At 40.0% G+C, this 9,297-nt stretch overlaps 1 pseudogene; it reads left to right on the top strand.

Moving 5' to 3' along the window:
- Positions 1–1,465: 1,465 nt before the first annotated feature.
- On the top strand, positions 1,466–3,219 carry LOC124506278 (histone deacetylase 2-like; annotated as a pseudogene).
- The last annotated feature ends 6,078 nt before the right edge of the window (positions 3,220–9,297 follow it).

The raw sequence follows: 9,297 nt of genomic DNA, 5'->3' as shown, positions 1-9,297 counted from the left end.
AGTTTCCCAACCCAGAGAAGTTTGATCCAGGACACTTTTTGGATAAAAATAGCAGCTTCAGGTAAACAATACTTTGTGCCTTTTTCCCTTGGTTGCCACAAATAAATCTACCCAAGTCATACACATGCACGTTCTGGACAATTGTTAGCTTCACTGAGTTTATGGCATAAATAAGTAATGCACTGGTGATAGCCAAGTCAATCAAATCAAATTGTTACAATTCTCCAAATCTGGATGAAGCCATTTAAGTTTGTACACCAGTAAGATCAGGTAAGTCATCCAGGAACTATTTTGTGTTTGGTAATTGAGTATAATGCATGTTTTTTTGTTTACTGTTTGTTTCTTTTGAGAGAGAGCGAGTGCGAAAGCACAAGTGGGGGAGGGGCAGAGAGACGGAGAGAGAGAATCCCAAGCATGCTCCATGCCAACAGCACACACAGAGCCCTACACAGGCTCAAACCCATGAACTGTGAGATCATGACCTGACCTGAGAGTCAGATGCTTAACCCACTAAGCCACCCAGGTGCCCCCAATGCAACTTTTTAAAGAAACCAAAGAAAGTCCAATTCAGGTGTCATATATCACCAGCTGACCAAGGAATTTGTTTTTGCATACTTTTGTCTGTTGATCTCCCCTTTGTACTACAGACTTTTCCAAAACAAAATGTACCCATTTCTGGTTTTTGCAAACTGTTAACCATTATTAATTTTCTGATTCCTGAAGCCAGGGGCCATCGAAAAGATCTTGGTCACTTTATCTTCTTTCTTCCCCTCTGAAATTCAGAGCCCCACATATCCTTGCCTCTGTGCAGGGGCTGGTTGGCTGGCTCCCAGTTATTATTCCCCATAAGGTCATACAGACAACTTAGGATTGGTCAGCACACATTTTTTTTTCCTTGTTATCCTATCCAATCATTTTATTGGTAGTTTCAAAAATAACAGTTGATATGTTTTGCTTCTAATTACAATGATAAGTGTTCAACATAAAAAATGGAAAATGCAGGGGCGCCTGGGTGGCGCAGTCGGTTAAGCGTCCGACTTCCGCCAGGTCACGATCTCGCGGTCCGTGAGTTCGAGCCCCGCGTCGGGCTCTGGGCTGATGGCTCGGAGCCTGGAGCCTGTTTCCGATTCTGTGTCTCGTCTCTCTCTGCCCCTACCCCGTTCATGCTCTGTCTCTCTCTGTCCCCAAAAAAGTAAATAAACGTTGAAAAAAAAAATTAAAAAAAAAAAAAATGGAAAATGCAGAAAAGCAAACCGAAAAAATAAAAATGTTACCCTACAGAGATAATCACTGTCAATATTTTACTATATACACTAAGTGCTCTTGAGCTCTCCTGTCACCCACTTCTCTCCACCTTTCAGCCTGCCCTTCTCTCCCGCACTGCCAACCCTGAGTTGGGTTGAGGCCACAGCACCAGAGGGAGAGGAGGAGCCAGAGCTGGGAGCCAGCTGTGGCCTGGGAGTACATGGCCTCCTATTAGGAAGGTGGCAAGAAGAAAGTCTACTACCAAGATGGTGACATTGGAAATTATTGTTATGGACAGGGTCAGCCTATGAAATCTCATAGAATCCTCATGACCCATAACTGGCTGTGAACTTATGGGTTATATAGAAAAATGAAAATATACAGCTCCCATAAAACCATGGCTGAAGAAATGACAAAATACCACAGTGATGAGTATCTCAAATATCTGCATTCAGTAAGATCAGGTAACATGAATATGTCTGAGTATCATAAGCAGATGCAGAAATTTAGTGATGGAGACAATTGCCCAGAGTTTCATGGACTCTGAGTTTTGTCAGCTTTCAACTAGTACTTGGGGCTTTGAAGTCAAACAAACCTCAAACCGATATGGCTGTTAACTGGGCTGGAGGATTACATCATGCTAAGAAATCCGAAGAATTAGGATTCTGTTATGTTAATGATACTGTACTTGCCACCCTTGAATTACTGAAGCATCACCAGAGAGTCTTATGTATTACTGATATTCATCATGGTGATGGTGCTCAAGAAGCTTTTTATGTAACAGACCATGTAATGACTGTATCTTTCCATAAATATGGGGAACACTTACCTGGAACAGGAGACTTGAGGGACATTGGTGCAAGAAAAAGCAAATACTCTTGTCAATTTTCCAATAAGAGACGGTATAGATGATGAGTCAGATGGGCAGCTATGTAAGCTTATCTCAAAAGTGATGGAGATGTATCAGCCTAGTGCTATAGTTACAGTGTGGTGTAGACTCACTGATGAGACTTGGTTGCTTCAATCTGATGGTCAAAGGTCATGCTAAATGTGTAGGAGTTGTAAAAACTTTCAATTTACCATTAACTGATTCTTGGGATGGGGGGTGGATAGACAATCTAATGTTGCTTGATATTGAACATGTAAGATTGCAGCCCACCCATAATTGTGAAGTTTCCAGTGAATTGCCACATAATGATTACTTTGAATATTTTGGACCAGTCTTCAAACTGTGTATTAGTTCTTCAAACATGACAAACCAGAACACCACAGAATTTATGGAAAAGATAAAACAGCATTTATTCAAAAATTTACACATGCTACCTCATGCATGTGGCATCCAGATTCAAACTATTCCAGAAGATGCTGTTCAGGAAGACAGTGAAGACGAAGATGGAGAAGATTCAGATAAGAGAATTTCTATTTGAACATCAGATAAATAGATAGCTTGTGATGAGGGATTCTCAGTTCTGAGGATGAAGGAAAAGGAGATTGTAGAAATGCTATCATAAAGAAAAGGAAAAGAAAGCTAGAATCAAAGAAGACAAGAAGGAAACTGAGGGCAAAAAAAAGTAGATGTTACGAAAGAAGAGAAATCCAAGGACAAGAGTAGTGAAAAAACAAATACCAAAGGAGCCAAATCAGAACAGCTCAGCAACCTTTGAATTAGAGTTTCACCAATTTCAGAAACCATAAAAAGGAGAGAAAAGGAAGGAAGAATTTTTTTTTTCTTTTTGAAGACTTCTGGTTTCATTTTATACTAGCTTGGCATGGACTGTTTATTTTCAAAATGGCTTGTTTTTGTTTTTGTTTCTTGTGGCAAGTTTTATTGTGAGTTTTCTAATTATAAAGCAAAATTTCTTTTCTCCATCATGCTTTATGTAATAGTATTTAAAATTGATGTTACTCTGTCCAAAAATCGATCTATTAAAAGAAGTAACTGGTAGGCGCCTGGGTGGCTCAGTCAGCTGAGTGTGCGACTTCGGCTCAGGTCATGATCTTGCAGTTCGTGAGTTGAGCCCCACATCAGGCTTGCTGCTGTCAGCACAGAGCCTGCTTTGTATCCTCTGTTCTCCTCTCTCTACTCCTCCCCCATTTGCATTCTCCCTCTCCCTTCCTCCCTCAAAAATAAACATTGAAAAAAAAGAAGTAATTGGACTTTCTGAGCTGATTTCTCCATCCTTTGTAATTCTCTTTATTAAAAAACAATTATACTTGGAGGAAAAAACCCACAAAACTACAGTAATTAATACTGTGTGACTCTGGCATACAGATAGACATATAGATTGAAGATACAGAAATGGATCCAGAAATGAAACCTCACATAGTCCATTGATTTTCAATAAGGGTATCAAGACAACTTAATAGGGAAAGAATAGTTATTTTCACAAATGGGGCTGGGATAACTGGATATTCAATGCAAAAGAATGAAGTTGGACCTCTTCCTTAAACCATACACAGAAATTAACTCCCAAGTGGCTCATAGACCTAATGTAAGAGTTAAAACTATAAAACTCTTAGAAGAAAAATAGGAGGAAATCATAACCTTGAGTTAGGCAATAGTTCTTGAAATGACACCAAAAGCACAAATAACAAAAACAGATAATCTAGACATCATCAAAATTTTAAACCTTTGTGCTTCAAAGGGCAGCATCAAAAAAGTGAAAAGATAACCCACAGAATGGGAAAAGATACTTGCAAACCATATCTGATATGGAACTTGTACCCAGAATATATAAAGAACTCTGGTAAGTCAGCAATAAAGACAAATAACCCAATTTCAAAAATGGGCAAAGGGCTTGAACATTTCTACAAAGAAGATATATGAATGGCCAATAAACAAATGAAAAGTTCATTAAGATCACTAGTTACCAGAGAAATGCAAAGCAAAGCCACAATGGGATACCACTTTACACCCACTGTGATGGCTAAAATAAAGACAGATAAGAACAAGTACTTAAATAATATGGAGAAGCTAGAATCTTTATGAATTTCTGGTGAGAATGTAAAATGGTGCAGCCACTTTGGAAAACAGCTTGGCAGTTCCTCAAAATGCTAAGCATAAGATTACCATATGACCAACAATTTTGCTCCAAGGTATATATACCCAGAACAAATAAAACCTATGTCCACACAAAAACCTGTACAAGAATATTCATAGTAGCATTGTTCATAATAGCCAAAAAGTAGAAACAACCCAAATGTCTATCAACTGGTGAATGGATAAACAAAATGGAATAGCCATACGATGGAATATTATCTGGCCATAAAAAGGGAATGAATACATGCTACAATGTGGATAAACCTTGAAAACATGCTAAATAAAAGAAGCCAGACACAAAAGATTACATATTGTATGATCCCATTTATATGAAATGTCCAGAACAGGCAAATCAATAGAGACAGAAAGCAGAGTCGTGGTTGCTTAGGTCTGGAAAGTGACAGCAAATGAGCACAGAGTTTTGTGGGCTGGGGGTGAGCTGATGATAATATTCTAAAATTAAACTGCAGTGATGGCTGCACAACTGTTTTCTAAAAACCGCTGAGCTGTACACTTAAATGGATGAATTTTATAGTATGTGAATTATATCTTAAAACTTCTTTAAAAGAAAGAATATATATACACAAGCCCCAAATTATAATTAGAACAAATTGTCCTGATAAAATAGAAGCATGATGACTGGAAAGTACTTCATGGCTCATAGGTGTCTTCTAAACCCTGCCTCAGGATATGCAGTGTCAAGACTCAGGTTCAAGGCAATATCCCAGCAGAAGGCATGCTGGAACGTCAGAAGTATGGGATTGAAACAGGCCAGTAAGAAGAAGGGAAATTTCCTAGTACCAGGCACCAACCAGAACTGGAAGGAATTGGGCTACTTACAGGGAGTCAGTCGACAGTCCAGTCTAGAGTTTCCAAGGGGCCTTGGTGAACTCAGGCTAGACAGGCTGATGTTGATGTATGAGGAGGATTTGATTTCACGCATAGGTCTTGTCAGGTAAATAGTAGGTATTTCTACACGTTTGCAATCACAACAAGAAGGATTTAGGGCAAAATACCTTCGGCCTTAGTGATGTCAAATTTTAAATCCCAAGACTTTTACATAATTAGATCCAAAAGTTAGATTCAGAGTGATCATTTCTAGTTCTGAATTTTTCCTGAAGCTGGACTTAACTTTATATTTATGATTGTTTGGGATGAAATATCTCTCATGAATTTCCATTCTCAGGGCTCTTATAAGCCACACTCAAGAAGCTTGCTCAGGCCTTTCCTTCCTACTTTCGTTCCCCGTTAGTTTCTAACATGGAAGGGATCTGTTGATCTTCAGTGATGCTCCAGTTGCTCAAACTGAAAAAAATTTTCTTGCAGTCTTAGATGACAATTTTTTATCTTTAGCATTAGTGCTTACTTCAGGAGGGAGCATAGAATAGAACAGAGCTAATAACAGGTTTTCAAATCTGATCATTTGTGACATTTTCTAGCTGTGTGACTTGGGGCAGGACCAGACTTTCTTGATCTTCATATAAAAAGTGGAATTGATAACACCTACCTTCCAAGGTTAGGAGATTGAGGATGAATGAAATGTATGTATTTTCTCTTGACAATTAGAAGGAGCTCACATGTGATGGTTTTTTACTCTCAAGTCACTGAAAATTCTCCCATAGTCAATGCAAATTTAAGTTTTTAGACATTCTTTTTTTTAAGTTTATTTATTTATTTTGAGAGAGAGAGAGTGGGGTAGGGGCAGAAAAGAGGGGAGCAGGCTCAGCGCTGTCAGCACAGAGCCCGATGCAGGCCTTGAACTTACGAAGCATGAGATCATGACCTGAGCTGAAATCAAAAGTGAGATGCCTAACCAACTGAACCACCCAGGTGCCCCAGTTTTTAGACATTCTTTGTAAACCATTCATTGCTTTTTCCCATTCTGTTTCCAGGACTCGTGTGAAATTCCAAGCTTAGGCACTATTCAACCAATTAATACTTGTTATTATATTTCTCTGGTATAATAGTGACATTGGGTCTCTCTTATACTTCTCACTGTAATACTGTATTTCTCTGAATTTAAGATGCCATCTGTTTGAAGATACGTCTAGTTTCAGAGACATTAAAATGTGAAATAAGAGCACATATAAATATAGTTGCCCCCTACTACTTTTGGACCCATGGTCCGTTGCTCAAAGTCTGATGTACATTAGTCCCTTCATCCCAGATGACCAGATCACTTAGAATCAGGCTTCTTTTTTTTCAGTTAACCTTCTGCCTGATACCGTGATACCTGATACGATGTCATATCAGTAAACACACATTACATTAGTTTTTTTCAAACTCAGAACCACTTTACTCCAACAAGGATAAGGATTACACAGGTACAAGCTATTGACAAATTAGGCAATACTGGTACACAGAACAGATTCAGAGTCCATGCTGTGCATGCTTTCCACTGGCTGGAGGGCAATCTGAGTCAACATGTCACTGAACCAATGATTGCCCTGTTGGAATTAGGGTTCGTGGGGGCATATGGAAGAGCCTGGTTTTCTGAAATTCCACTTAGTCATTTCCTGCCCTGTTCTAAAGTCAACAAAATGTAAATGCAGAGGAGGTAGTTCATTATTTGTTATTGCTTGTCAACATTTGTTTAATTCTGTTCTATAATTCACGTATAGGCTAGGGGCTGGGAATCCTGAAACAAGATATTGCCTCTGGGCTTAAGGACCTTATATTTTAATCAGGGAAGACAAACAAGTAAGCCAACAATTACAGCATAATACTATGTAGAGAAGTGTGCACAGAGTTTTATGAAACATAGGGAAGGACACTGAATGAGACTAGGGGTAAGTGAAAGGAAAGATTTAGAGAAAATGATGCCTAAACTTAGATTTGAAACACAAATAGGAGGCAGATAGCTTCCAAGTGGAGAGAGAGAAGGTATCAAACCTCTTTTCTGTTGGTGTATCTTACCATAATAATAGTAATAGAGATTGGGGGGAAACATGCAGAGGCTTTGAAGGATTGTGGGTTGTTTGGTATGGCTAGCAGGAAGGAAAGGTGTTGGGGAAGAGAGAAGATCTGATGTGGGACAGGCAGTAAACACAAGGCCATAGAGAGCCTGGTTGCCAGGGAAAGAGCTTGAACTTAACTGAGGAGAGTGGAGAACCAAAAAAGGATCTGAACAGTGATGGGAGGGGTGAACAGGAGACAAGGTGTGGTTTGCGCCAAGAAAAATGTCGCTGGCTGCAGTGTGACACATGCAGTGGGAGGAGGTTGAGTCCGAGGCAGGAAGGAAGATCCAGTCCAGGATGAATGAGAACAGAACTGAGACAATGGCGGTAGAGGTGAAGAGCATGGGGCAGCTGTGAGGATGGTTAAGAAAGAGAATGAAGAGGGCTTAGGGAGTGAGGACATTTGGGAAATGGGTGAGAAGGGAGAACTTACAACAGTTCCCATGTTTTTGACTTGGGCAACAGGTGGTGCCGTTTCCCAAGAGGAGCGGCTAAGAGACGCTGTGTTTAGATTCGAAGGGGTTGCATTTGAGGTCCCTGAGGAACAAGCAAAAGGGGAAAGCATCCTAGTCAAGGAGATAAGAAATTAATCAATACACCCAACGTATACATAGCACTCCATAGTTTACACCAAACCTTTATCTAAAAGTGAGACATGACTGGAGCCGACGGCGTGGGGGTGAGGTCTGGGGAGTTTACCTGGAGGAGAACAGCCAGCCTTTCTAGGGAGCACAGAAATCCAGCACTGGAGGTTGGGGCTAGATTCAAAAACTAGAGGAAACCCCAGAGGATTTTTACCTTCTGCAAAATCCTGAAAGGGCTGCATTTAGAAGAAAATGAATTCAAGAGTATTTATCCTGAAAAACTGGAGTTAAAGATAGTAGGAAAAGGGCATTTTGGGTTCACCTCTAACTCTTGAAACCAACTGAAAACAAAATAAAATAGCAAAGAGTTAAAAAGAAACTTCTAGGGGCGCCTGGGTGGCGCAGTCGGTTAAGCGTCCGACTTCAGCCAGGTCACGATCTCGCAGTCCGGGAGTTCGAGCCCCGCGTCGGGCTCTGGGCTGACGGCTCAGAGCCTGGAGCCTGTTTCTGATTCTGTGTCTCCCTCTCTCTCTGCCCCTCCCCCATTCATGCTCTGTCTCTCTCTGTCCCAAAAATAAATAAACGTTGAAAAAAAAAAAAAAAAAAAAGAAACTTCTACCTTCAATAAATAAAGAACATGTTACAGAACGAAACTGTAAAGAATGACTGCCAGATGAAATTAATTTTGATCTAGAATATGTGAGCACACAAAGCCAACACATTCCTGCACAGACTCTGAGAAGGAGATCAATTTACCTAAAATGAAGTGTCGTGTTCCTGGGGAGTGCATCCAGTGACCCTCCATGGGTAGCATGCCAAGGTCTAAGGTGGATCAGAGATGATCAAATGTTCTGCAGTATCTGTCCTCTCTTTTTATTGTAACAGAACTGATTTTTAGCTGGGCTTATGGCTGTCTGGGACAAAAACTACATGTACCAGCTTCCCTTCCATGTAGGCACGACTATGTGACTGCCTTCTGGCCTGTGAAATATAAGTGGAAGCCATGGTGTAAACCTAGGAAGTTTGTTTTCGTTTTTTTTTTTTTTATTTTCTCAGCAGCTTTATTTATCATGCATACACCACATACAAGTGGAATCATGCAATAATTAGGTTTTTGGTGACTGGCTTCCTTCATTTAGCATAATGGTTAAAAGGTTCATCCGTGTTACAGCATGTATGAGTACTTCATTCCTGTTTATTGCTGAATATGTATAAACCACATTCCGGTTATCCATTCTCACTGGCAGTGTGTGAGAGTGGGAAGTTTGCTTTTAAAGGAAGAAAGTGGGCTCCTTCTTGGTGGCTGGAATGTCTGTCCAGGCATCAGCACAGCCTTAAAGCTTGGAGAGTACATGGCTTTTTATGAGGACTCTATTATCAAGACCTGTGGAATAGAAAAGACACTGACAGCCTTGATTTTTATGGCAGGTTTTGACCAGTAAACAAAACTTATTTTGGACAAATACATTTT

The sequence above is a fragment of the Lynx rufus genome, unplaced genomic scaffold (assembly GCF_022079265.1).
Source record: "Lynx rufus isolate CCGP_SWC_20201006 ecotype Redwood Valley unplaced genomic scaffold, mLynRuf1.p SCAF_11, whole genome shotgun sequence".
NCBI classification, from domain to species: Eukaryota; Metazoa; Chordata; class Mammalia; order Carnivora; family Felidae; genus Lynx; species Lynx rufus.
The sequence above is the reverse complement of the archived record's forward strand: the minus strand, read 5'-3'. Positions and strand labels throughout refer to the sequence as shown.